Source organism: Cervus canadensis, chromosome 3 (genome assembly GCF_019320065.1).
Source record: "Cervus canadensis isolate Bull #8, Minnesota chromosome 3, ASM1932006v1, whole genome shotgun sequence".
Taxonomy (NCBI): Eukaryota; Metazoa; Chordata; class Mammalia; order Artiodactyla; family Cervidae; genus Cervus; species Cervus canadensis.
The window spans coordinates 63,121,067-63,148,792 of record NC_057388.1 but is presented as its reverse complement, the minus strand read 5'-3'; the positions used below and the strand labels follow the sequence as shown (position 1 = coordinate 63,148,792).

At 40.2% G+C, this 27,726-nt stretch overlaps 1 protein-coding gene and 1 long non-coding RNA gene across 2 annotated transcripts in view; both read left to right on the top strand.

The window, feature by feature from the left end:
* Positions 1–12,239, top strand: part of LOC122438441 — a 30,063-nt gene extending 17,824 nt beyond the window's left edge. The window contains exons 3-5 of the long non-coding RNA XR_006268551.1: positions 180–187; positions 1,331–1,334; positions 6,792–12,239. This is a non-coding gene — a long non-coding RNA (uncharacterized LOC122438441). The remainder of the gene's footprint in view (positions 1–179; positions 188–1,330; positions 1,335–6,791) is intronic.
* The window catches only part of CHN2 (chimerin 2), a 332,030-nt gene that overhangs the window by 108,166 nt on the left and 196,138 nt on the right, over positions 1–27,726 (top strand). The window lies entirely within an intron of this gene.

The window sequence follows — 27,726 nt, the reverse complement described above, 5'->3', positions numbered from 1 at the left end:
AAATTTTCTTTTATTCTTAGTACCCAATGGTATTTTTAAAATTTTCTATAATAAATACACATTTCCTTTGTAAAGGGACATAAACATCTAAAATGTGATTTTACAAATTAGATGGCTAAGTTCCCAAATGAACACTTGTTTCTAAAAAATGGCTATTGACAGAAGACTTAGAGAACAAGTCATTGAAGTGCAATGAAAAAGCCCAATGACCCTGCTTTCCTGTTGTTCCCCAGCCTCGTCCTAGCCCCTGCCGCTCACTTTCCCTCCCACCCATGCACACTAAATGCTGAGGCCTCCTTGACATCTGGAGTGGCTCCATCTCCGATCACCACACCCTCCATCCCATTCCCACCACCGTGGCCTTAGTGTAGCCCTTTGTCATCTTCTGATGGGACTTGCCTCCAGGCCTTGGCTCACACTGTTCTACGTAATGCCACCCTATCCTGAGAGCCCGGCCAAGGCGGACCCATCTCAGGAGACTCAAAGGTCACACATTCTCTGACTCTTCCTGACCATCTCCACTTCTGTTCCCAGACTCAACCCTTCTTTATGCCTCACTCTTTGTTCTGAACTCTCTTATGGAAGCTTTCAATCTCTGCTGCGTTTCTTTCTTTAAAAAAAAAAATGAACACTTTGTTGAGGCATGATTAACATGTAAAAACTGTGCATGTTGGATGTATACAATTTTATGAGTTTGGGGATAAGTATACAACCCCTGAAACCATTACCACCAAGGCCAGTGTCATATCCATCACCCCCCAAAGTCTCCTCCCATTGCCTTATCATCATCGTTATTATTACTTTCTATTACCCTTCTTGACACTTTGTATCAGGTATTTTACACTTCCCCTGTGGTAATTTGTGTGATCCTTGCAACATGTACAGGAGGGTTATAGCCCCACTTTACAAATGAGAAAACAGAGGCATAGAGAAGTTAAGTAACTTGTCCAAGGCACCACAGGTAGAAATTGACAAGCCTGGAGTCATCCTGAGGTAGTACAGCTCAGCATCTCTACACTCAACATATTTATATCCTGCTGTTTCTCATATTTATGAGACCTTTCACATGTCTGTCTTCTTCCACCATATTGTAGGGGAGGAATCATGTTTTAAATGCATCTTTATTTTGTTTGATGCCAAGCCTGGGATGGTATAAAGCAATCTCATCATAAATATTGACTCTTTATACAACGTGTTTATTGAGCCTTTGCCATATGCCAGGCATTGTTTTAAGCACCTGAAATACATAAATAACAAAGCTATCAAGATTTCTGCCCTCAGTGGGAAGCAGAGCAGTGACTTAGATTCCAGTAAAAATGTCAAGGGCAAGTTGGGTGAATGATTCAGGTGTTATTTACGTGACATTTTTACTTCTTCTGTATCCATGCTTCACTACATTACCTTTTAAATTGGAGGTATAATTTGAGGCAATGACAGTGCTGGAAATCAATATAAATCCTTCGTTTGTCACAGGAGAGCTCTGTAACTGATCAAGTGATAGAGATCTGTCGGCGGTCACATGGTGTCTGCCTGACGCGTCTTGATGCTTTGAAACTATTTTTTTTTGAAAGTTCAGTGCATATCTGAAAATCTCATCTTTTTCTCATTTTTTTATGTTCTTCTTTCTTGCTCACATTTTTTACTTTTTTTCTGTTTTTCTCCCCTCAAAACCATCTTAAAGCCTCTTACTGCTTCCTCCTACACCCTCTGCCAGCCCTTTGTTACTTTTCTTCTCCCTCTAACTTCCCAAATATACATCTTTGAACAGTTGATCAAAACTCACGAAGAGAATATGATTTTCTCTTTCAAGAGGTAAGGCAAAATGGCAAGGCATTGATCTGATCAAAATTTGTGTCATCAGCAACTATACATTCATTTGAGTGCAGAAGAAAGAAGAAAGGCTAGCTCTAGAGGTCAGAATAATCTCATGAGGTAGACTATTTCTGTTTTGTTAATAACAAAGCAGAGGGACTTCCCTGACTGTCCAGTAGTTAAAGTGGTTAAGATTCTGCACTTCCAATGCAGGGGGCATGGGATCGATCCCTGGTCAGGGAACTAAGATCTTGACTGCAGAGTGGTGCAGCCAAAAAATTAAAATAAAAAAAGCAGAGATTCAAAAGGATTAATTGTCTAAAGTCATGTGTTCGTGGGCTCAGTTGCTCACTGGTGTCTGACTCTTTGCGACCCCATGGACTATAGCCCACCTGACTCCTGTGTCCATGGAATTTTCCAGGCAAGAATACTAGAGTGGGCTGCCATTTCCTACGCCAGGAGGAATCTTCCCAATCCAAGGATCGAACCCACATCTCCTACATCCCCTGAATTGGCAGGCGGATTCTTGTCTTAAGTCACCAAGTAATAAAGATCATGTTAAGTTCTTCTATACTGTGTTGTTTACCACCTTATACAGAGGGAAGTTCTGAGAAAAACTTTGCTTTTGCTGCTTAGGGGATGTATTTTTCTGGGGTCTCATGTATTAAAAATGAAATTGAGATATTAAGAAACTCAGACTATTCCGAAATAATGGCATTATTTTAAAACAAATGGAGCCTTACAGGAATAGAAATAACCTATTATACTTGCAAAGCACTAAGTTAAAAATGTACCACCAGAATATACTGTTTCTTCATTTCCCCTCTCTACACTCCAGCCTCCAGGATTGGAAATTACTCATTCTTTAGAGTATACATTAAATTCAGATGTTCATAGCGTGACCAAAGAAAAGCCTCTGCACTTATCAATAGTTTTCCCTGTATCTTGAGCAATCACACAGCCCAGATTTCCGGAACATTATCTTTATCTTTCACAGATACTTTGTCAAGCTCTGTTCTAAAAGTATGGTCAGTATTCCTGTATCTCTGTTAGTCCACTGCAGTTGAACTTGAGCATCCACTCCATCAGCTCACAGGTCACCAAAGACCTGCTCACCACCAAGGTCAAGTGTTTTGCTCAGTCCTAGTGCTTTTCAGCCTTCCTGAGATATACGCAGTTGCTGGGTTAATGCTTGCCTCCAGGTTCCTCTCTTCTCCCAGGAACAAATATTTACAGTTTAGGAAGGATTGGAGGAGAAATACCCAAGACCCTAGCCTCTTATTTGAGAATGTGAACCCAAACTGGAAGGATCCCCAGGAAACAGAGGGCCTATGGACTAGTGAGAAAATGTTCATAAACCAGGTGGGGCAGATGATTTGCTGGTTGAGCTTCCAGAGATGTTAGCTCAGTCTCAGGGTAATGCCATGGCAACCCTGGCCCCCCGGAGGCTCCCTGTAACACCCTACTGGCTGCTAACGTGGGGCAACACCTCATTTAAGTGACCAACACACTCCGGGAAAGCAGCGGATTTAGAGAAGTGCTATCCTGAGGACCATGATACTTGGCCAAGCCAGAAAGCAAAGATTAAGCTTCCTCAACACTCAGTGATTCCCACAATGCTCCACTTAGGAAAATTTCTCCCAGGAACTCTTATTGGTACCTTGATTTTTCATCTCTCCCTCCTCTCCCTTCTGGCTCTTGATGACCATACTCTTACTTCCTCTAGGGCAGAGGGGGTCTTAAGGTAGTCTATGGAACATAGCTCACTGTGGGTGTTTATCATTTTTAGAAATTGTATTCAATGTAAGAGGTCCTCAAGGTCACAGAATCTCAACATTCTGTCTGAGGAGGTGCCACTCCCTATTTGATTATAGAGTCTTTCTGCCTAGTGTCTTCTTGGAATCCTTTTTTGTCTCCTGTTCAATATATAAACTTGAACTTGCCAGTGTATAAACTAATGTTAACATTAGCCTGGGACAATTCCACTTCTGGTCATATATCCAAAAGAATTAAAAGGAGAATCTCAAAGAGTTATCTGTATACCCATGTTCAGAGAAGCATTATTCAAAATAGCCAAAAAGAGTAGACAGCCCAAGTGCCCATCAATGCATGAATGGATAAACAAAATGTGGTATATACATACAATGGAATGTTATTGAGACTCAAAAATGAATGAACTTCTGGTACATGCTACAACATGGATCAACCTTGAGGATATTATGCTAAGTGAAATTAGTCAGTCACCAAAACACAAATATTGTATGACTCCACTTATATGAGATGCCTAAAATAGTCTAATTCTCAAATATACAAAATAGAATGGAGATTGCTAGAGGCTGGGGAAAGAGGGAAAGGAGGAATTGTTTAATGGGTATAGAGTTTTAGTTTTGAAAGATAAGAAGAATTCTGGAGATGGGTTACACAACAGTGCAATGCACTTAATATTATGGAAACGTACACTTATGAGTGGTTGAGATGACAAATTTTATGGTATTTTGACACAATTAAAAATAAAATACAATTTAAAAAGTCCAGTGGCTCAGCAGTAAAGAATCTGCCTGAGATGGAGGAAACACGAGTTCAGTCCCTGGATTGGGAAGATCCCCTGGAGAAGAAAGTGACAACCCACTCCGGTATTCTTGCCTGGGAAATCCCATGGACAGAGGAGCCTGGCAGGCTATAGGAGAAATACCCAAGACCCTAGCCTCTTATTTGAGAATGCAAACCCAAACTGGAAGAATCCCCAGGAAATAGAGGGCCTGTGGACTAGTGAGAAAATGTTCACAAAGCAAGTGAAGCAGATGATTTGCTGGTTGAGCTCATTTCAAAGAATCAGACACTATTCATTTCAAAGAATCAGATGCATCTTAGTGACAAAACAGCAGCAAACCTAGCAAGATGAATTGGAAAGTTACACCACCACCACTAACGATAATAACAAAAATTCATATAATTCACTGCCAACTGATATTTCTTAGTAGTTACTCTATACAGCATACCTGAGCTGAGAGCCAAGAAGGATATTAACATGAATACAGCATGGTTCTTAACCCCAAGGAGATGCTGGCATGGTCCAGGAGATGAGACATGCACAGAGTATTTTTTTTAATTTGGCTACACCAGGTTTTAGTTGTGACACGCTGCATCTTTGGTCTTCATTGAGGCACGTGGGACCTGGTTTCCTGACCAGGGATTGAACCCAGACCCCCTACATTGGGGGCTTGGAGTCTTAGCTACTGGACCACGAGGGAAGCCCCCAGAATATTAATTGAATGAATATTCCAAGATTGCAAGTTAACATTAGGTGCAGGGTAGAACATTTGAGGTTCACCTAAGGTGAACTGAAAAGAACAGGTGGGAATCTAAAGCCAAAAAGAAACAGTTTTTTTTTAAAAATTGCCTGCACTTGTATTAAAGAATGAATTATTAAGTCTCTATGGCTCTTTATTTTTCTGAGTTCTTATAAACTGTTCTGAGATGGAATAATTCCAGGCCTCCCCTCTGTAAAGTGTCACTTGATTAAACCGACATTGTATGTTATATGGACAAGACAGCTCTAAGTATCAAACCCCTCAGAGGTTTTAAACACCAGCCTTCTCAATATAAAAGAGCCAACCTTCCTGTAATTTAGCATTCAATTGTGAAAATATTGTATGATTTCCTCAATTCTTATGAAATTATTTTTATCCTGTTCTTAGAGAACAAAGCCATAGATTTATTTCACCTTTTTTGACTACTTCAATAACTATGCATGCTTCTAATTTAAGGATCTTCCCATAGACAAAGTGTTTTCCTTTGTGATGGGAAACCTGGAAGAGGGAATATGTCAAAACTGCTGGCCAGGCATGCTGATTTTGATCTGATCTATCTTTCTCAGCACTGGCAGGCCAACATAAAGATTGCAATTTCCCTCCTGTATAATCCTAGGAAGCCGATTGCTGAATCCTAAGAGTCCTAACTTCAGGCTGAAGGTGAAAGTAATTCCTTCAGGGAGTAATGTCTAGGTCCAGTCTGCAGAATTAAGCTGATAAGCGATGACATTGCATTAGGAGGTTACAATAATAGGATCACCTTAAATTAAGCTCCCTGAATGAATAAAATAAACCTATTACTCTGAACTTCACCTCAGCCTTGTAAAATGTCTGGCACATCAGAGGTTCTGGAAAAAAATGTCAAATAGATGACATGAAAAGGCAGTATTTTGATAGCACAGTAATATTTTTGAGGGTTATCATATATGATTCATTTTTCTTAGTTTAACAAATTTACTTACGTCTCACTTTGTCCTGGACACTATTCTAGGTGGTATAGCTGTGAAGAAAAGATAAAAGATCTTTGTCCTTAAGAATCTTACTTTCAAATTGAGGAGACAGATGATTTTTTTTTTTTAATTATGAGAATGTCAAAGAGAAGAGATAAAGCAGGCAGGGATTTCTGAAACATAGTGGTGGGTGTTAAAATATTAGATAAGGTGGACCATACATGAATTATGAAATTTTATGTTATGTAAAACATAAAAGATTACTATATTTAACACCATTTAATCAGTATAATGCAAAGACCATGTGTGGGGATAGAAGGAAACTGGGTTCCAGGCCTTGCTTTCATTCATAAGTTATTCACTCCTCTGGACTCAGTACATAGCTGTCAGATGTGCATTGTGGACATTTTCATTCCAAATCTCTTTCAGCTCTAAAATTCTGTAAGTATTAATGTTTCTTTAATAATGTAGAAGACCCTTCAGGATCTTTCAGTTCCCTGGAATTGTCAATATGAAAATCAATTACTATCAAACACATTTTATTGGTGTTTTCTGGTCATTTGGATTTTGGATAAATAGGAATACTTGCCATATATAGTTGTTGTTCAGTTGCCCAGTTGTGTCCTACTCTTTGTGATCCCACGGACTGTAGCACACCAGGCCTCCCTGTCCCTCACCATCTCCTGAAGTTTGCCCAAGTTCATGTCCGTTGCATCAGTGATGCCATCCAGTCATCTCATCCTCTGATGCCCTCTTCTCCTTCTGCCCTCAATCTTTCCCAGCATCAAGGACTTTTCATAATGAAATCAGGTTGCTGTGGTCTGAATGTTTATGTTCTGCCCAAACTCACATATTGGAATCCTAACACCAGTGTAATGGCATTAGGAGGTGGGGTCTTTGGAAAGTAATTAGGGCATGAGGGTAGATCCCTTCTGAATGGGCCTAATGCCGTCAGAGGTCCCTGGCCCTTTCTGTCACGTGAGGATGTAATGAAATGTCTACAACCCTCACCCAACCAGGCTGGCACCCTGCTCTGGGACTTCCAGCCTCCAGAATGGTGAGAAACAAATTTCTGTTCTTTCTAAGCTATCCCGTGGGTATTTTGTTATAGCTGCCAGGACGGCCTAAGACACAGGTTTTATAAGATGTTCACCAGTTATAAAACTGTCATATTTTTGTAATCATTTTTTTTCTATAATTTCAGGTAAGGCAATTTGACTCCTTCCATTGAAATAAATACAGAGAGAGAGCCATTTATGTAGTATGAGGTGATTATAGTGCATTTTACTACAATTTAGTAGTGAAAAAACCCAGTTAGAATCACATATTCACTATGACACCAATTTTATGACACAATTCAATATCCTTAGAAATTGTCAGAGGAGATGAAGTTATTCGAAATGCTGAGATTACCTGGTATAAACTAGCCTACAGCCTACTTGTTACAGATCTGTGGCATCTTTATGCTAAAAGCTGGTTTCTAGTCAAAGCTGCTTGACTAGAGCTGCTGCCCTCAGTGTGGTATCTAACTTTACTGAACTCATACAAAGAAATGTGATTTTTGCCACAATGTTCAGATTACACTTTTAACTTGCCAAAACAAAGAGCTCAGCTTTCATGGAGTATAACGTTCCTCTCGATAAACTTGGTATATTCTTCTGTCTCTCTCTCTCTTTTTTTTTTTTTTTCTTTTTTGGTGTGTGTAGGAGTTTGATGGGTTAGGGAAGGTTGGGAAAGGTAGAGAATCATGTGGTCCCTGGAGCTCTGTAAGCAATTATTTCCCCTGCTGATAAAAAGTGTTTTGTTGCTATAAAAAGGGGTGTAAGTAGCCACAAAATAGATTTTGATTTGGTTATTGTACTGGAGTTCTGGGAAAACAGACTGTTCTTTTGAATTTCTAAACAATAATAATTTGTTTCAGACATTTGCACTGTTCATGATAAGTAGCACAACTTGATAAGAAATCCTTGCATTGGCAGAGAAGTTGTAGAAAAATCACAACACAGATAATGAGAATAGTTATGTTTAAATTAAATTAAGTGGGCACCAAAGGATAGGAGTAAATAGGGAAGGAGGAAGTAATTGAAACAACAAATAGTCTGAGGCATAGAAATGGAAATGTGTGTAAACTCTGCAAATTTTAAAGTCATTTGGGTGCCATAAGTTATGTTATTAATTTCTCTGGAGTTTTGAATAGGTGCAGCTAATGAGTTAATGAAATGACCATGGAAAGAAATCAACACATGCACTAATATGGGGAAGAACTTTCTTAGCATATGCCACAATGGGACCAAAGGATATTTCCCAGATTCTTGCTACTCAAAGTGTGGTCTGTGGACCAGCAGTATTTAGCATCCTGGGAGAGTGACAGAAATGCAGAACCTCAGCCTGATTCTAGACTGAGAATTCTAGACCTACTGAACCAGAATCTGCAGAATAACGTTGCCAGGTGATATATATGCACACTGAAGTTTAAGAAGCACTGCCCTAGAGTTGTTTTAACAGTTCATTCATTCATTCAGCAAACATTTTGGGGAAGCCCCTTCCATGTGCTAGAAAGGAGAGTAGACAATAGGAATGCATGGTCCCTGCACTCAAGGAACACATAATTAGAGTAGGATAAATAAGATAAATTAAAAATTAGGCTTTGCACTTGGCTCTGGGCTGTCAGGGTGGGGAATGTAGGTAATGCCTCAGGGTTAGCCCGGGGCACACAAGTGTTGGTGGTATGTTTACTGCTAACTGAAGGTAGAAGAGAATGTGTCTAGCCTTGAAACATTGAGTTTTGAGGCACCTGTGGAATCTGCAGGTGGAAATGTCTAATTAACTGGCAGTTGGAGTTGAGAGCAGGGGTCGGCAAACTGTGACTGCGTAGACCAAATCCTGCCTCCTCTTTGTTTGGCAAATAAAATTTCGTTGACATACAGCCAGGCACATTGGTTTACACATTGTTTATGGCTACATTCACCACCCTATGAGGGCAGAGTTGAGTAGGTGCCTCAGAGAGCAGACACCAAGTGGCACCAAAGTCTAAAATACTTTGTCTCAAGCCTTTTACAGGAAAAGTTTGCTGAGTCCTATTTTGAAGCACAGTGGAGAGGTCTGCGTTAGAGACAGCCATGTGGAGTTCACAGCAGCCAAGAGCATAGATGAAGGCCACCCTAGGAGTTGTCAGTGAGAAAAAAGGGGGCAGGATCAGAGCCCTGAGACAGACACTGCTTCAGGTGCTTTGTGTACTCAGGGTAGCTCCCCTGCCTGTCAGATTTTTTCTTTCTTTCCTTTTTGATAAGTTTTTTAGCAGTTTTATTTGTGTGAGTATGTGTATGTGTGTGTGATGGGTACCTTGGCACTTGCAAATGTATTAAGCCAAGAAACTTGCATTAGTTCAGTGACCTGTCCTGTAGGTAATTTGTGACCCTAATAATTCAGCAGATTCTATAAGGCAACAAATAATGCTTACCTTTCTATGAAAGCTGTGAACAGGTGAAGTGCTCAGGCGTGCCTGACTCTTTGTGATCCCAAGGACTGTAGCCTACCAGGCTCATCCATCCATGGAATTTTCCAGGCAAGAGTACTGGGGTGGGCTGCCATTTCCTTCTCCAGGGGATCTTCCCGACCCAGGGATCGAACCCAGGTCTCCCGCATTGCAGGCAGACGCTTTACCGTCTGAGCCACCAGGGAAGCTATGAAAGCTGTAAGGAACATAATAGTTTGGGCTTAATAACAGAGAGATGTCATCATCTCATGAAATAAAAAGGAAAATTTTCGTTTCCTTCTAACTCTGTCTTGCCTGACTCCTGTGGCTGGCATGGCTGTGCAGAGGTGCTCACAGCTCCTGCAGGGCCCCTGTTCTCTTAATCTGGTCCCCAAACCACATGGCCACAAGCTGACATGTTGTCTGTGCTTCACCAGGCTATTATTCCCCACCGGATACACAGAAGTGTATCAGACAGAGGCGAGCTATGAGGGCAAGCAGGATGCTGCTGGAGCCAGGAAGTAGTTCAAGGCATAAAAAGGGAACTGTGTGTGTGAAGTCTGCCAATGTAAAAGCCATTCAGTGCCAGGAACTCTTATGTACTGCTCAGGAGCTGTGCATGAAACATTTTACATGGAATCACTGAAAACAGTCAAGGACTCAAGCCTCAGTTCTTAGCCCACCTTTATTAGATAAACAATACAGATAGTGTTAAGTCCTGGACTCTGAGCAGAGGCTGAGTTGAGGCGAGGAGGAGCAAAAGAGCACAGGTGGCAGTCAGCCTAGCAGAAATCCTCTGATTACCTTTTTTTCATTCCAGAGCAAAAGTAGTCCTTGTACTCCCCAGTGCCAGACATGGTGTATAGTGCCTTCACAGGCAGCCTCTAGTTTAACATCCCCGTGAACACAATTCAGGTAAAACGGAGCTGCCAAAATTGTTGATTTCGCTTTGAGGTGTAAGGTGCTCACTTCTGAGAAGCCCCAGGAGTCTTTGGATAAATCTATAGTTGCAGATTGCAGTTCTCCATTAGAGGTGCTGATTCCATCTCCATTTCCACAGAACGACTTTGTTTTCAGCCTTTCTCTCCAGTCCTTATGAGGGCCCAAAGCTGTCTGTTCACAATATTGAGTGTTGGGGTTTTCTTACAAGGCCACAGTTCATCTGGGCGTTTGTTTACTCTGGAACCGAGTGGTACCAAACTCTTCATCACATCTCGCCTTCTCAGGGTGAATGAGCCAGTGTTGAAATGCTCAGTTCCTTTGAGCAGCCTCTCCTCCCTCTGCTGCCCCTCCTGGGCCCTCCCCCAACCCCAGTCAGTTATTTCTGTATTTTTGTGACTCTCCACTAGAGGATAAAGTAGAGGATTGATGAGTGGAATGACAGGCATCAGTATTTAGTGAGGACCTGCGCTCATGAACCCTCTCCGGCCCCTGGGGGTAGGTCCTATAGATTTCTCTATTAAAGAGGAAGTAATGGAGATTTCGATGGACACGAGTTTGAGTAAGCTCCGGGAGTTGGTGATGGACAGGGAGACCTGGCGTGCTGCGATTCATGGGGTCGCAAAGAGTCGGACATGACTGAGCGACTGAACTGAGCTGAATGGAGATTTAGAGACATTAAGTCATTCCCTAAAGTTACAGACAGTGCTAGAACTGCTTGAGAACCACACCTCCTGTGTCAGTGGGCTCTTCACCACCACACCCATCACCAAACTTTATACACTAGAGACTGGAGTCCCAGAGCCACCAAACTGTGGCTTCTGAATCTTGCACTTTTTGCCTCTGGAAAGATAGTTATTTGTCATCCCCTTCCCTGTGGTCTAGACACATTGCTAACCAGGGTGGCGGAACCCTGCCATTGTGCATAGCAAGGGCATCCTCCCAAAGGCTTGCCAGTGAGGCTTTGGGCTGGCAACCCGTAGATCTGTGACTGTACCCTTTCTACAACTTTACTATAAAAAATTCTCTTTATTGAAAGAAGTAAAGTCAAATAAATATTAAAGAAACATCAAAGCCAACAGAACAATTTCTAGGATGTGGCAACTTTCCTCGCTACCGTCTAACAAACAGCGGGAATCTAGACCCTACTTGGGATAGCAATGGTAATGATGGTTCCCAGGTGTTAACCTGTCAACCAGACTGTCGTGCCACACCTAGATATGCATTTCCTTGGGAGTCTTTCCTTCCTGAAGGGTCTCTTTCTCTTTCCTCTAGTCTCTCGGAGTTGTTCCTTCTGGGCCTTGGAAGAGCTTGTTCTGTCCCACAGTCAGCATCTGGCCCTCTCCCTCCAGCCTCCTGTGTGTCCCGCCTTTCTTTTGCTTCACATCCTGTTTGCAGGGGCATGTCTGCTGTAACCAGAGAGACCACACTGGTCCCATCTTTACTTGTTCTCCAACACCAGAATGTAAATTACTTAAAATTAGACCCAATGCTGGGAGCAGTTAAGTAAATTTCTCCCTCATGGGAGAAAGTGACTGCTTTTAAAACTTATTTTAGAATGACGTTTCTTTATAACACCATTATCTCTTCTTCATACTGTTGAGAATAGTATGAAGAAGAGATAATGGTGAAAGAAAGTATGAAGAAAGGCAATACCTGCCAAAGAATGCTCAAACTACCACACAACTGCACTCATCTCACACACTAGCAAAGTAATGCTCAAAATTCTCCAAGCCAGGCTTCAACAGTACGTGAACCATGAACTTCCAGATGTTCAAGCTGGATTTAGAAAAGGCAGAGGAACCAGAGATCAAATTGCCAACATCCATTGGATCATCGAAAAAGCAAGAGAGTTCCGGAAAAACATCTACCTTTGTTTATTGACTATGCCAAAGCCTTTGGCTGTGTGGATCACAACAAATTGTGGAAAATTCTTACAGAGATGGGAATACCAGACCATCTGACCTGCCTCCTGAGAAATCTGTATGCAGGTCAAGAAACAATAGTTAGAACTGGACATGAAACAACAGACTGGTTGTAAATCGGGAAAGGAGTACGTCAAGGCTGTATATGGTCACCCTCCTTATTTAACTTATATGCAGAGTACATCATGAGAAATGCTGGGCTGGATGAAGCACCAGCTGGAATCAAGATTGCCGGGAGAAATATCAATAACTTCAGATATGCATATGATACCACACTTATGGCAGAAAGTGAAGAAGAACCAAAGAGCTTCTTGATGAAAGTGAAAGAAGAGAATGAAAAAGTTGGCTTAAAACTCAACATTCAGAAAACTAAGATCATGGCATCCAGTCCCATCACTTATGGCAAATAGATGGGGAAACAGTGGAAACAGTGAGAGACTTTATTTTTTTGGGCTCCAAAATCATTGCAGATGGTGACTGTAGCCATGAAATTAAAAGATGCTTGCTCCCTGGAAGAAAAGTTATGACCTAGACAGCCTATTAAAAAGCAGAGACATTACTTTGCCAACAAAGGTCCATCTAGTCAGAACTATGGTTTTTCCAGTAGTCGTGTATGGATGTGAGAGTTGGACTATAAAGAAAGCTGAGCACCAAAGAATTCATGCTTTTAAACTGTGCTATTGGAGAAGACTCTTGAGAGTCCCTTGGACTGCAAGGAGATTCAATTAGTCAATCCTAAGGGAAATCAGTCCTGAATATTCATTGGAAGGACGGATGCTGAAGCTGGAACTCCGATATTTTGGTCTGATGTGAAGGACTCATTTGAAAAGACCCTGATGCTGGGAAAAATTGAAGGCGGGAGAAGAAGAGGACAACAGAGGATGAGATGGTTGGATGGCATCACCAACTCAATGGACATGAGTTTGAGTAAACTCTGGGAGCTGGTGATGGACAGGGAGGCCTGGCATTCTGCAGTCCATGGGGGTCACAAAGAGTCAGACATGACTGAATGACTGAACTGAACTGATCTCTTTTTCAGAGATCTTCAGCAATTCTGGTACAAAGCTTCCTTGGTGAAAATAATGGACATTTTTTAGAGAGAGGAGATTTCTGGATTATTTGTGCCTTTTCCTTATGCCTGATTTCCTAAGATTTCCTGAGATTTTAAGGCAGGTGATGAGAGAGTAGAGTGGTTCTGACCACCCAGGTGAAGATTTGCCATGCCCTATGGTGCAAATAGTGCAGGGCTAATAGAGGTTGACCTGGGAACACATGCCAGGGGCCTGACACTCATGGACTCACTGATCTATTCCTCATAGATCTCCTGTGAGGGAGGAGGTATGCTAAAAAGTCCCAGTTTTGTGGATAAGGAAGTGGAGTACAGAGCAGTGAACTGATTTGCTCAAAGTCTCTCAGCTCATGAGTGGTAGAGATGGGATTTGAACCTAGGCAGTCTGGTTTCAGAGACTGTGCTCATATCCTCTCTTCTATACTTCTTGACACAGAGAGAAGGAAGGCTTTGTCATTGTTCAGTTGCTAAGTTGTGTCAGACTCTGCAGCCCCATGGACTGCAGCACACCAGGCTTTCCTTCATTTTCTCCTGGAGTTTGCTCATATTCATGTCTGTCGAGTCAGTGATGCCATCCAACCATCTCATACTCTGCCGCCCTCTTCTCCTAACATTGCCTTTGCAGATCTTATGGATTCATTGGAAACATTTGCCAATCTAATTTAAGACATACTGTGTTAAATACCACACAGAAACACAGAGTAGGATGCTCTTAAGCCCTGGATATTTTCATGTGGTGTAAAAAGCTATTTTGGGAACTGCCTTCCATCTCAAAAAATTATCAGCCCTTCAGATAATGGAGGAAAATGAAGTAAAATGAGAAGAAGGGTCCTATCCAAGCCATTTTTCCTTGTAATTCACCACTAATCAGGGTCAAATGGCTTTTCTCACACTGATTCCTAACAGCTCTGCCTCTCTCCCCCAGTGGGTTCCTGCTTTTCCTGCAACCAAACATTGTTCCCTGATTACTGTTGCTTCTAAATACATTGTAACAGAGACAGTGTCCTTCAGAAGGATAGAATGCAGTTCTACCTTTAAAAAGATATTGCTAAAAAAGCAAGATCCCAAATGCCAGGTTCCCATCAAGACAGAATAACCTTCTTCAAGTCTTCTCACACTTCCCTGCCTACAAAATGGGCAAAATCAAACTTGCTTCCTCCTGGTCCTCACCTGGTGGGAGTGTTGTGAAGATAAAAGGCAGTAATTGGTATGAAAATGCCCTGAGCTCCATAGATGAAAAGCTCTGTATAATCCCACTATATTATTAAACTGGCTTTATTGGGATTTGGATACAGTTCTGTGGCTCATAGAAGTCAGTCTTTCAGCCAGTAGTAGGGAGTCCCCAAGGCTTTATTCCAGAAAGAGAGTGTTTATAGCAAATACAGTCAGGTTAGCATTATCCAGGTCACAGACAGCCTAGAGTTAGAGAATGGACAGACTTCTATTTGGGAAGCACTTTGGCCATGCTTGATGGTTTCCTGCATTGGGGAACTCCCTATCTCCTGAAGTCACCACTGGAGACCGTTAGAAACAGCTCCCTTGGATTGGTGTTTATTCTGTTTCTCCGCATTCCTGAACTATACAGAACATGTCCATGTCTGGCCCTTTAGCTGTTTGAACACATGCATCAGGCTTACTCAGAGACACTGCTAACACAGCCTCCTTCAGCTACGTTTTGCCTGGTGAGGTTTTGAATCACCTTATTCTGCTCATTCTCTTTCAGATATGTTTTAGTCCATCCCTAACATAGAGTGTGGCCCCCAGAACCACATGACACTCCAGAGAGTCTGACCGAAGCAGACGGCTACTTTGTCATCCTGTTTAGCACAGTCTGAGATCAGAATTTGCTTAGTTACTCTACAATAGCTACTGACATTACACCAATTACAATCTTTACATCTATACATTGTATATACCCCAGCTAGGTTGTGTCTCCCCAATATTAGCAATGATTTTTTTAAAAATTCTTGGCCAAAAGTTACATTTATACCTCTTAAATGAAATTTTAGTGAATTTGGTGCCAGCCTATTCAGATTTTTTAAAAATCCCCATTTTACCATCTAATGTGTTATCTACCCCTTATAGGTAGCAATCCAAGCTTCTGAGTCTCTATTCCAGAAAGGATAAAGAACATACTTTATGCTTTTTTCAAATACATATTTGAAGGTGACCTTTAATTAGATCTCCTACATGGATAATTTTGATTAAAACTGCTCTCATTTTTGGTTAAAATATTCATGAAAATATTGCCTAGGGTAAGGCCAAGAAATATTCTTATATCAACTAATTTGTTTCCTTTCTACATTTCAATCATCAAATTATTAATCTGCCTAGTTGTACTGGTCCCTGTCCTGTGTTTTGTAACCTTGTCCAAAACGCTTTGCAAATACCCTTCTTGTCTGCTTCATTTTCTCTGATATGCCAGTCTTTCTGGAAAGAAATGATTGGCATCACTGTGGCTTGACTTGTTCTTAGTAACGCTGGATGGCTTTTGTGGCACCACCATGACCAACTTCTTTTCCAACCCATCCTATTTTTAATTTCTAGGATCCGTTTTCCAGCTCCACCACCTATATCTTAGAGAATTTTCCTTCTCTCTCTTTAAAATAATCAAGGCATTTGCCTAATTCCTTGCTCTGGTCCCATTCTCATAGATCATGTCTTCTTCCAAGGTCTCTGTCACCAGGGCTGCCATCCCATTTGCAATCCAAAGACTGGTCTCCCTGGCAGAGAAGCCAGTGGCCACTGGGAGAGGAATTGTGCCTCTTTTTGACATGCATCAACATCACACCTTGGATGCCAGGCAGTTACCTCAGACCTTCTTCGATCTCCTTGGTTCCGAGCCTCAGCAAATTCTTTAAAATGCTACTTTTAGTCTTTAAGTGACTCTTATTAAGATGCAAATATCTCTTAGAATATCTCTTTGAAGGGTTATAAAGTTAACATCCTGTGTAGTTTCAGGGGAGGGGTAAGGGTGGGTTTTAAAGGAAGTCATGCTTAACTCGTCGCTTATGGCTGAGCTAAAACATCAGACCTTCCTGAGACACTTTACCTAGTGCCACTGAATGGAAAACATCCCAAGCCTGGTTCATTTTGGGAGAGCTGCTCCATTTTTGTAATACTGTTGGATAATATGCCATGATAATAATAATCAGCATTAAATGAGCTCTAATTCCATGTCAAGCATTCAGTGCTTCAGTGGATTACATCCTTTTCAGTGGGCTACCTAAATGAACCCTTAAAATAAACTTAACAGGTAGTTGTTATTTCGCCCATTTTATAAATGTAGCAATGGAGGCATTAAGACTTGAGTGGAGTGAGACAGTTTGGTATATATCAGAACCGAGGCTCTTAATCACCTTGTTACACAGCCTCGTTTCTGTCTATGGGATCTACTGGGTAAGATGGACGAGGAAGCTGAAACGCAAGGCCAGTGGGATGGGGAAAGCAGAGCACCAAAGAATTGATGCTTTTGAACTGTGGTGCTAGAGAAGATTCTTGAGAGTCCCTTGGATTGCAAGAAGATCCAACCAGTCCATCCTAAAGGAGATCAGTGCTGAATATTCATTGGAAGGACTGATGCTGAAGCTGAAATTCCAATACTTTGGCCACCTGATGCGATGAACTGACTCATTGGAAAAGACCCTGATGCTGGGAAAGATTGAAGGCAGGCGGAGAAGGGGACAACAGAGGATGAGATGGTTGGACGGCATCACTGTCTCAATGGACATGAGTTTGAGCAAGCTCTGGGAATTGGTGATGGACAGGGAATCCTGGCATGCTGCAGTCCATGGGGTCGCAAAGAGTCGGACATGACTGAGCGACTGAACTGAGTGGGAATTGGGAGTGTCCATCTGCACATATGACCTGCAGAGAGGGTGAGGGAGGAATGATTCAAGGTGTATGAGAAAGGACTGAGATGTGAGGTGGAATATCATTTCCACAGAAGTGAGTTCCTAGACCACCAGTGTCAGCATCACCCAAGAACTTCACAGAAATACAGATTCTCAGGCCTATCCCAGACCTTCTAAATCCGAAAAGCTGGAGATGGGGCTCGAAATCTGCTTGCTAATAAGCCTTCCAGACGTTTTCAATGCATGCTGAGAATCACTGCTGTGGACCAACTTCTGAAGGTGGTGAGGCTTCTGGTTTTCTCACTGCTGGAATAAAAGTTATAAATCTACACCAATACTTATCTCTTTGATTTTTTAAAGATGATGCTCTACAAGATGTCTGCTTGGATTGAGAGACTAAGTATCATGTTCCTTCCCTACATTCTGTCTAGTCTGTAACCTGAGGCCCATTACTTAGCTCCCGATTCTTAGCCTGTAAAATGTGGTTAATGAAGCCTATTCCCTATTGGGGTAGCCAGAGAAATGTGTAATTAGCAGTTGCAAGGCACCTGGAGCCCAGAGGCACCTATAAATACTGTAGGATAATAACCAGTTTATGACCTTAAATGCTGCCTGCAACTTGACGCATTTAACATTTCTTCTCTGAATTGTAAAGCTGAAAGTTAACTTAATAGTTTAGTATTTGCACTTTTTTTTTCATTCATTCTTTAGCCCCAAATCATGTGTGTATATATGTGTGTGATTCCTTCAGCCTTCCAGAGAAAATGAGTAAAAAAGAAAACATTTAAAAAATCAGGACCTTCTGAAAAACAACTTCTCAAAAGCATGATGTTGGATTGATTGTCAAACAGATTCTTTGATGATTTGGGCAGAAAAGTGAGAAACTGCAGGGGCAGAGATACTAATAGTTGGTGCCAGGGGGAATGCTGGTTCTTTGAGATTCCAAGCTGTGATTATTTAATAACAGTTTATCTTTTCATTTTTATGAACCTTTTCATGTCTGCTCCGCTTTCTAACAGTAACCCTCCTTTTCAGAATCCCAAAAGTCTGAATAATATTTTCTACATGATCATTCTTCGTTCAACTGAAGCAAACCCTTCCTTTTTTAGGCAAGTCTGCTTGTCTTATGTATACACTCATTTTAGATTAGATTTATAATGGTACAGCCTAGTTTGTTTTACTCTAGAATAAAGATTTTTTTTCCTCGCCTTCATCTTAAGCAAATGAATGACCAAAAAAAGACTCAGATGGAGATGCAACAAAATCATTTCTTTTGAGAGGTTGACCAGGGCAGAATTTACATGGAGGATACAAATGTGAGTCGATAAGCAAAGATAATGCATATTAAAGAGGCTTTTATACCAACAGTGTGGTATGGAGAAAATGTTTTTAATTGCCAGATAACGGTAGTTTTTATTTTGGATATTATAAGTTTAATATTTGAGCATAATTACTGTGCAGAGAAAATACCTTCACCCTTTTATTATCGTATCCTGACATTTTAAATTATACACTCGCTATTCCTGAATTAAAAAAAAAAAAAGAACAGCAGAATAGGGATCATCAGGACCCTAAATCAACTCACTGTTTTATAAAACAAGTCTGAAGTAAACAGGCTTGTGTCTCCTCATGCCTTATGCTGGAGGTCAAATGCTCACAATAGCCTAAAATAACAAGTTGAGACATGTTTTCATAATTGGAAATAAGAAAGAAATTCAGCCATCTGCTAATGGAAAGAAAAGTTTTGCAATAAAGCTAACAGCTGCTGTCATTTCTGAAGAAACATCTCTAAATTTTTCAGAAGACAGTAATGGTGCTTACAACAGCTAAAAATCATTCGGGGCACCATTAACTAATTATGAATTACCTGGGAAATCGTGTTTGCACTTAGAAAAGCCGAGAGGAATCCTTTTAGAAGTTGGTCTAACTTTACAACTGTCTGGGGTTATTCATTGCAGACTGGAGTGTTTCCTTTCAAGTCCAAATAAGTCGAAGTAAATTGGACAGCGGATTCCCTGTAAGGGAAACAGGGAGGGAGAAAGACGGTGCCCTCCCTTTCCTTGAAAAGCACTAGCTGAACCCAGGAGTGACTCCTGCTTCCCACACGCTTCAGAACTCTCTGCCGAGCTCTTCAGTGAAATGAAATAGAAGCATGTCTGGCAAATGATGAGGCTTGACAGCAAGCAGAAAGGAAGAGTTTAACTCCTCCTCATCTTCCAACGCTGGCATTAAGCCTTCAGATAAGGCAAGAAAAATGGTTCACTGTTGGGACTGCCTGCCCCTCATAATAGAAAATGGCCCAGCCAGAGATATTTTCTCATTTTTCTGATCACCTATCTTCTCGGAGCCTGTCTTTTCTTATCGGGTGTAAATTATTTGTTTGCAACATTTCTGAGATTGCTCTAAGAAGATCAATAGAAATGTGGTGAGGAAAGAGAATATAATTTCACTGCCTTCACTTCTTTGAAAGCTGGGGGTTCTTGCATTGTGTGTACTTCCTGCCCAGCTCGGTAATAATTAATGTAAACTGTGTGTGTTTAATCTGCAGAAACTTATCAAGAAATAAGTGCTTTTAATCATTGTTTGGATGATCTCAAAGCATTTTAATATTACAGTATTTAATCGGCAAACCTCTGTAATAAAGGAAGCATGTTGTTTGATTGAATTAGGTAATGTAAAGCTTCCTCTTGTGATTTTTAAAATGAGAACTGATTCTTCTGAGAAAAAAAAGAATTTTTTCTTGAGGAATCTAGATTGGTTCCTCTCTTTTCTGTCCTCTCAGAACTTTCAGTATCTGAACTACTCATTTCTCATCTTTCAGTGTCTACTTTCATGTACTGTTCGCTTTTTATGTCCTAACCCAGCCAGATTATAAACTCCTTGAAGGTAAGCATTATCTTTTATCTTTCTTTATTTCTGAAAGTGCCTAAATCAGCAGGTTGTCAGGCAGCTGTAACAAGATTTTCTGTATTTCAGTTCAGTTCAGTTGCTCAGTCATGTCCGACTCTTTGCAACCCCATGCACTGCAGCACACCAGGCTTCCCTGTCCATCACCAACTCCCGGAGCTTACTCAAACTCATGTCCATCGAGTTGGTGATGCCATCCAAACATCTCCTCCTCTGTCGACCCCTTCTCCTCCTGCCTTCAATCTTTCCCAGCATCAGTGTCTTTTTCAATGAGTCACTTCTTTGCATCAGATGGCCAAAGTACTGGAGTTTCAGCTTCAGCATCAGTCCTTCCAATGAATATTCAGCACTGATTTCCTTTAGGATTGACTGGCTGGATCTCCTTGCAGTCCAAGGGACTCTCAAGGGTTTTCTCTAGCATCACAGTTCAAAAGCATCAATTCTTTGGCACTCAGCTTTCTTTATAGTCCAACTCTCACATCCATACATGACTACTGGAAAAACCATAGCTCTGACTAGATGGACCTTTGTTGGCAGCGTATTATCTCTGCTTTTAAATATGCTGTCATAGCTTTTCTTCCAAGGAGAAAGTGTCTTTTAATTTCATGGCTACAGTCACCATCTGCAGTGATTTTGGAGCCCCAAAAAATAGTCTCTCACTGTTTCCACTGTTTCCCCATCTATTTGCCATGAAGTGATGGGACCAGATGCCATGATCTTAGTTTTCTGAATGTTGAACTTTAAGCCAACGTTTCACTCTCCTCTTTCACTTTCATCAAAAGGCTCTGTGGTTCTTCTTCACCTGTCATAAGGGTGGTGTCATCTGCATATCTGAGGTTATTGATATTTCTCCCGGCAATCTTGATTCCAGCTGGTGCTTCATCCAGCCCAGCATTTCTCATGATGTACTCTGCATATAAGTTAAATAAGGAGGGTGACCATATACAGCCTTGACGTACTCCTTTCCCGATTTACAACCAGTCTGTTGTTCCATGTCTAGTTCTCCCTGTTGCGCTTCTTTTTTTTTTTTTTTTTTTTTTTTTTTTTTTTTTTAATTTTTTTTAGTTGGAGGCTATTTGCTTCACAACATTTCAGGGGTTTTGTCATACATTGATATGAATCAGCCATAGATTTACACTTATTCCCCATCCCGATCCCCCCTCCCACCTCCCTCTCCACCCGATTCCTCTGGGTCTTCCCAGTGCACCAGGCCCGAGCACTTGTCTCATGCATCCCACCTGGGCTGGTGATCTGTTTCACCATAGATAGTATACATGCTGTTCTTTTGAAACATCCCACCCTCACCTTCTCCCACAGAGTTCAAAAGTCTGTTCTGTATTTCTGTGTCTCTTTTTCTGTTTTGCATATAGGGTTATCGTTACCATCTTTCTAAATTCCATATATATGTGTTAGTATGCTGTAATGTTCTTTATCTTTCTGGCTTACTTCACTCTGTATAAGGGGCTCCAGTTTCATCCATCTCATTAGGACTGGTTCAAATGAATTCTTTTTGACGGCTGAGTAATATTCCATGGTGTATATGTACCACAGCTTCCTTATCCATTCATCTGCTGATGGGCATCTAGGTTGCTTCCATGTCCTGGCTATTATAAACAGTGCTGCGATGAACATTGGGGTGCACGTGTCTCTTTCAGATCTGGTTTCCTCAGTGTGTATGCCCAGAAGTGGGATTGCTGGGTCATATGGCAGTTCTATTTCCAGTTTTTTAAAGGAATCTCCACACTGTTTTCCATAGTGGCTGTACTAGTTTGCATTCCCACCAACAGTGTAAGAGGGTTCCCTTTTCTCCACACCCTCTCCAGCATTTATTGCTTGTAGACTTTTGGATAGCAGCCATCCTGACTGGCGTGTAATGGTACCTCATTGTGGTTTTGATTTGCATTTCTCTGATAATGAGTGATGTTGAGCATCTTTTCATGTGTTTGTTAGCCATCTGTATGTCTTCTTTGGAGAAATGTCTGTTTAGTTCTTTGGCCCATTTTTTGATTGGGTCATTTATTTTTCTGGAATTGAGCTGCAGGAGTTGCTTGTATATTTTTGAGATTAATCCTTTGTCTGTTTCTTCATTTGCTATTATTTTCTCCCAATCTGAGGGCTGTCTTTTCACCTTACTTATAGTTTCCTTTGTAGTGCAAAAGCTTTTAAGTTTCATTAGGTCCCATTTGTTTAGTTTTGCTTTTATTTCCAATATTCTGGGAGGTGGGTCATAGAGGATCTTGCTGTGATTTATGTCGGAGAGTGTTTTGCCTATGTTCTCCTCTAGGAGTTTTATAGTTTCTGGTCTTACATTTAGATCTTTAATCCATTTTGAGTTTATTTTTGTGTATGGTGTTAGAAAGTGTTCTAGTTTCATTCTTTTACAAGTGGTTGACCAGTTTTCCCAGCACCACTTGTTAAAGAGGTTGTCTTTTTTCCATTGTATATCCTTGCCTCCTTTGTCAAAGATAAGGTGTCCATAGGTTCGTGGATTTATCTCTGGGCTTTCTATTCTGTTCCATTGATCTATATTTCTGTCTTTGTGCCAGTACCATACTGTCTTGATGACTGTGGCTTTGTAGTAGAGTCTGAAGTCAGGCAGGTTGATTCCTCCAGTTCCATTCTTCTTTCTCAAGATTACTTTGGCTATTCGAGGTTTTTTGTATTTCCATACAAATTGTGAAATTATTTGTTCTAGTTCTGTGAAAAATACCGTTGGTAGCTTGATAGGGATTGCATTGAATCTATAGATTGCTTTGGGTAGAATAGCCATTTTGACAATATTGATTCTTCCAATCCATGAACACGGTATGTTTCTCCATCTGTTTGTGTCCTCTTTGATTTCTTTCATCAGTGTTTTATAGTTTTCTATGTATAGGTCTTTTGTTTCTTTAGGTAGATATACTCCTAAGTATTTTATTCTTTTTGTTGCAATGGTGAATGGTATTGTTTCCTTAATTTCTCTTTCTGTTTTTTTCATTGTTAGTATATAGGAATGCAAGGGATTTCTGTGTGTTAATTTTATATCCTGCAACTTTACTATATTCATTGATTAGCTCTAGTAATTTTCTGGTAGAGTCTTTAGGGTTTTCTATGTAGAGGATCATGTCATCTGCAAACAGTGAGAGTTTCACTTCTTCTTTTCCTATCTGGATTCCTTTTACTTCTTTTTCTGCTCTGATTGCTGTGGCCAAAACTTCCAACACTATGTTGAATAGTAGTGGTGAGAGTGGGCACCCTTGTCTTGTTCCTGATTTCAGGGGAAATGCTTTCAATTTTTCACCATTGAGGGTGATGCTTGCTGTGGGTTTGTCATATATAGCTTTTATTATGTTGAGGTATGTTCCTTCTATTCCCTGCTTTTTGGAGGTTTTAATCATAAATGAGTGTTGAATTTTGTCAAAGGCTTTCTCTGCATCTATTGAGATAATCATATGGTTTTTATCTTTCAATTTGTTAATGTGGTGTATTACATTGATTGATTTGCGGATATTGAAGAATCCTTGCATTCCTGGGATAAAGCCCACTTGGTCGTGGTGTATGATTTTTTTAATATGTTGTTGGATTCTGTTTGCTAGAATTTTGTTAAGGATTTTTGCATCTATGTTCATCAGTGATATTGGCCTGTAGTTTTCTTTTTTTGTGGCATCTTTGTCTGGTTTTGGAATTAGGGTGATGGTGGCCTCATAGAATGAGTTTGGAAGTTTACCTTCTTCTGCAATTTTCTGGAAGAGTTTGAGTAAGGTAGGTGTTAGCTCTTCTCTAAATTTTTGGTAGAATTCAGCTGTGAAGCCATCTGGTCCTGGGCTTTTGTTTGCTGGAAGATTTTTGATGACAGTTTCGATTTCCTTGCTTGTGATGGGTCTGTTAAGATCTTCTATTTCTTCCTGGTTCAGTTTTGGAAAGTTATACTTTTCTAAGAATTTGTCCATTTCATCCAAGTTGTCCATTTTATTGGCATAGAGCTGCTGGTAGTAGTCTCTTATGATCCTTTGCATTTCAGTGTTGTCTGTTGTGATCTCTCCATTTTCATTTCTAATTTTGTTAATTTGGTTCTTCTCTCTTTGTTTCTTAATGAGTCTTGCTAATGGTTTGTCAATTTTGTTTATTTTTTCAAAAAACCAGCTTTTAGCTTTGTTGATTTTTGCTATGGTCTCTTTAGTTTCTTTTGCATTTATTTCTGCCCTGATTTTTAAGATTTCTTTCCTTCTGCTAACCCTGGGGTTCTTCATTTCTTCCTTCTCTAATTGCTTTAGGTGTAGACGTTAGGTTATTTATTTGGCTTTTTTCTTGTTTCTTGATGTAAGCCTGTAATGCTATGAACCTTCCCCTTAGCACTGCTTTTACAGTGTCCCATAGGTTTTGGGTTGTTGTGTTTTCATTTTCATTCATTTCTATGATTATTTTGATTTCTTTTTTGATTTCTTCTATGATTTGTTGGTTATTCAGAAGCGTGTTATTTAGCCTCCATATGTTTGAATTTTTAACAATTTTTTTCCTGTAATTGAGATCTAATCTTACTGCACTGTGGTCAGAAAAGATGACTGGAATGATTTCAAATTTTTTGAATTTTCCAAGACCAGATTTATGGCCCAGGATGTGATCTATTCTGGAGAAGGTTCCGTGTGCACTTGAGAAAAAGGTGAAGTTGATTGTTTTGGGGTGAAATGTCCTATAGATATCAATCAGGTCTAGCTGGTCCATTGTGTCATTTAAAGTTTGTGTTTCCTTGTTAATTTTCTGTTTAGTTGATCTATCCATAGGTGTGAGTGGGGTATTAAGGTCTCCCACTATTATTGTGTTATTGTTAATTTCCCCTTTCATACCTCATTAGTGTTTGCCCGTATCTATTTGCGGTGCTCCTATGTTGGGTTGCATATATATTTAATAATGTTTATCTTCTTCTTGGATTGATCCTTTGATCATTATGGTAGTGTCCTTCTTTGTCTCTTTCAACAGCTTTTTATTTTAAAGTCTATTTTATCTGAATATGAAGTATTGCGACTTCCTGCTTGCCTTTCCTTTTGTCTCCATTTGCATGAAATATTTTTTTCCAGCCCTTCACTTTTAGTCTGTATGTGTCTCTTGTTTTGAGGTGGGTCTCTTGTAGACAGCATATATAGGGGTCTTGTTTTTGTATCCATTCAGCCAGTCTTTGTCTTTTGGTTGGGGCATTCAAACCATTTACATTTAAGGTAATTATTGATAGGTGTGGTCCCGTTGCCATTTACTTTGTTGTTTTGGGTTCACGTTTATACAACCTTTCTGCATTTCCTGTCTAGAGAAGATCCTTTAGCATTTGTTGAAGAGCTGGTTTGGTGGTGCTGAATTCTCTCAGCTTTTGCTTATCTGTAAAGCTTTTGAGGTCTCCTTCATATCTGAATGAGATCCTTGCTGGATACAGTAAACTAGGTTGTAGGTTATTCTCTTTCATTACTTTCAGGACGTCCTGCCATTTCCTTCTGGCCTGGAGGGTTTCTATTGATAGGTCAGCTGTTATCCTTATGGGAATCCCTTTGTGTGTTATTTGTTGTTTTTCCCTTGCTGCTTTTAATATTTGTTCTTTGTGTTTGATCTTTGTTAGTTTGATTAATATGTGTCTTGGGTGTTTCGCCTTGGGTTTATCCTGTTTGGGACTCTCTGGGTTTCTTGGACTTTGAGTTGCTAATTCCTTCCCCATTTTAGGGAAGGTTTTCGTCTATTCATCTCCTTCGAGTATTTTCTTCATGGACTTTCTTTTTGTCTTCTTCTTCTGGGACTCTATGATTCGAATGTGGGGGCGTTTCATATTGTCCCAGAGGTCCCCGAGGTTGTCCTCATTTCTTTTGATTCTTTTTTCTTTTTTCCTCTCTGCTTCATTTATTTCCACCATTTTATCTTCTACCTCACTTATCCTATCTTCTGCCTCCGTTATTCTACTCTTGGTTCCCTCCAAAGTGTTTTTGATCTCATTCATTGCATTGTTCATTTTTTTTTTTTTTTTTTTTTTTTTTCTTCTAGGGTCTTTATTTAAACATTCTTTGTATCTTTTCAATCTTTGTCCTCCAGGCCTATTACTGTAACTCCATTTTGTTTTTCAGATTTGGATCATTTTTATTATCATTATTCTAAATTCTTTTTCAGGTAAGATTCCCTATTCCTCTCTTTGTTTGAACTTGGTGGGCATTTTCATGGTTCCTTTACCTGTTCGGGTATTTCTTGGCCTTTCATCTTGTTTAGATGCTGTGGTCTGGAGTGGGGCTTTCTGTATCCTGGGGGTCTGTGGTTCCTTTTTATTGTGGAGGATTTACCCAGTGGGTGGGGTTAGATGATTAGCTTGTCAAGGTTTCCCGGTTAGGGAAGCTTGCGTCAGTGTACTGGTGCGTGGAACTTGATTTCTTCTTTTTGGAGAGCAATGGAGTGCCCAGTAATGAGTTTTGAGATGGGTCTATGTGTTAGGTGTCACCTTGGGAAGCCTGTATGTTGACATTCGGGGCTATGTTCCTGTGTTGCTGGAGAATTTGCGTGGTATGTCTTGCTCTAAAACTTACTGGCTCTTGGGTGGTGGTTGGTTTCAGTGTAGGTATGGAGCTTTTGGATGGTCACTTATTGCTTAAAGTTCCATGTAGTCAGGAGTTTTCTGGTGTTCTCAGGTTTTGGGCTTAAGTTTCCTGCCTCTGGATTTCAGTTTTATTCTTCCTGTAGTCTCGGGACTTCTCCAACTATACAGCACTGATAATAAAACTTCTAGGTTAATGGCGAAAAGATTCTCCCCCGTTAGGGACACCCAGAGAGGTTCACAGAGTTACATGAACAGGAGAAAAGGGAGGAGGGAGATAGAGATGAGCAGGAGGAGAAAAAGGGGGACTCAGGAGGAGAGAGACAGATCTACGCAGCTGTCTGTTCCCAGAGTGTTCTCCGTATCTCAGACACCTACAAGGATTCACAGAATTGGATTGGGAAGAGAAGGGAAAAGGAGGAAATAGAGGTGTTCTGAGGTAGAAAACAGAGAGTCAAGATTGGGAGAGAATAATCTTCTGTTTAAAGATAGGGCTTCTCTTTTTTTTTTTTTTGTAAGGTTATAGTGTAGTGAAAATGAAAATGAAGAGTAGTAGAGGAGTACTAGAGGACTTTAAAAGAAATAAGAGAAAAAGAAAAATAGAAAATAAAAGAGAAAACGGAAAGGAAAAAAAAGAAGAAAAAAGAAAAAAAAAAAAAAAAAAAAAAAAAAAAAAAAAAAAAAAAAAAAAAAAAAAAAAAAAAAAAAAAAAAAAAAAAAAAAAGAAAAAAAAAAATTTTTTTTTCCCCTAATTAAAAAAATCGTAAAAATCTATGTAAGTGAAAGTTAAGGAGTAATGGGGGAGTAATAGGGAATTTTAAAGGAAAATAAAAGAGAAAAAATAAAAAAGAAAAAATATAAAAAGAATAAAAAAAAAAGAAAAAAAAAATTTTTTTTTCTTTTTTTTTTTTCTTTTTTTTTCCTTACTTAGAAAAAAAAAAGTAAAAAT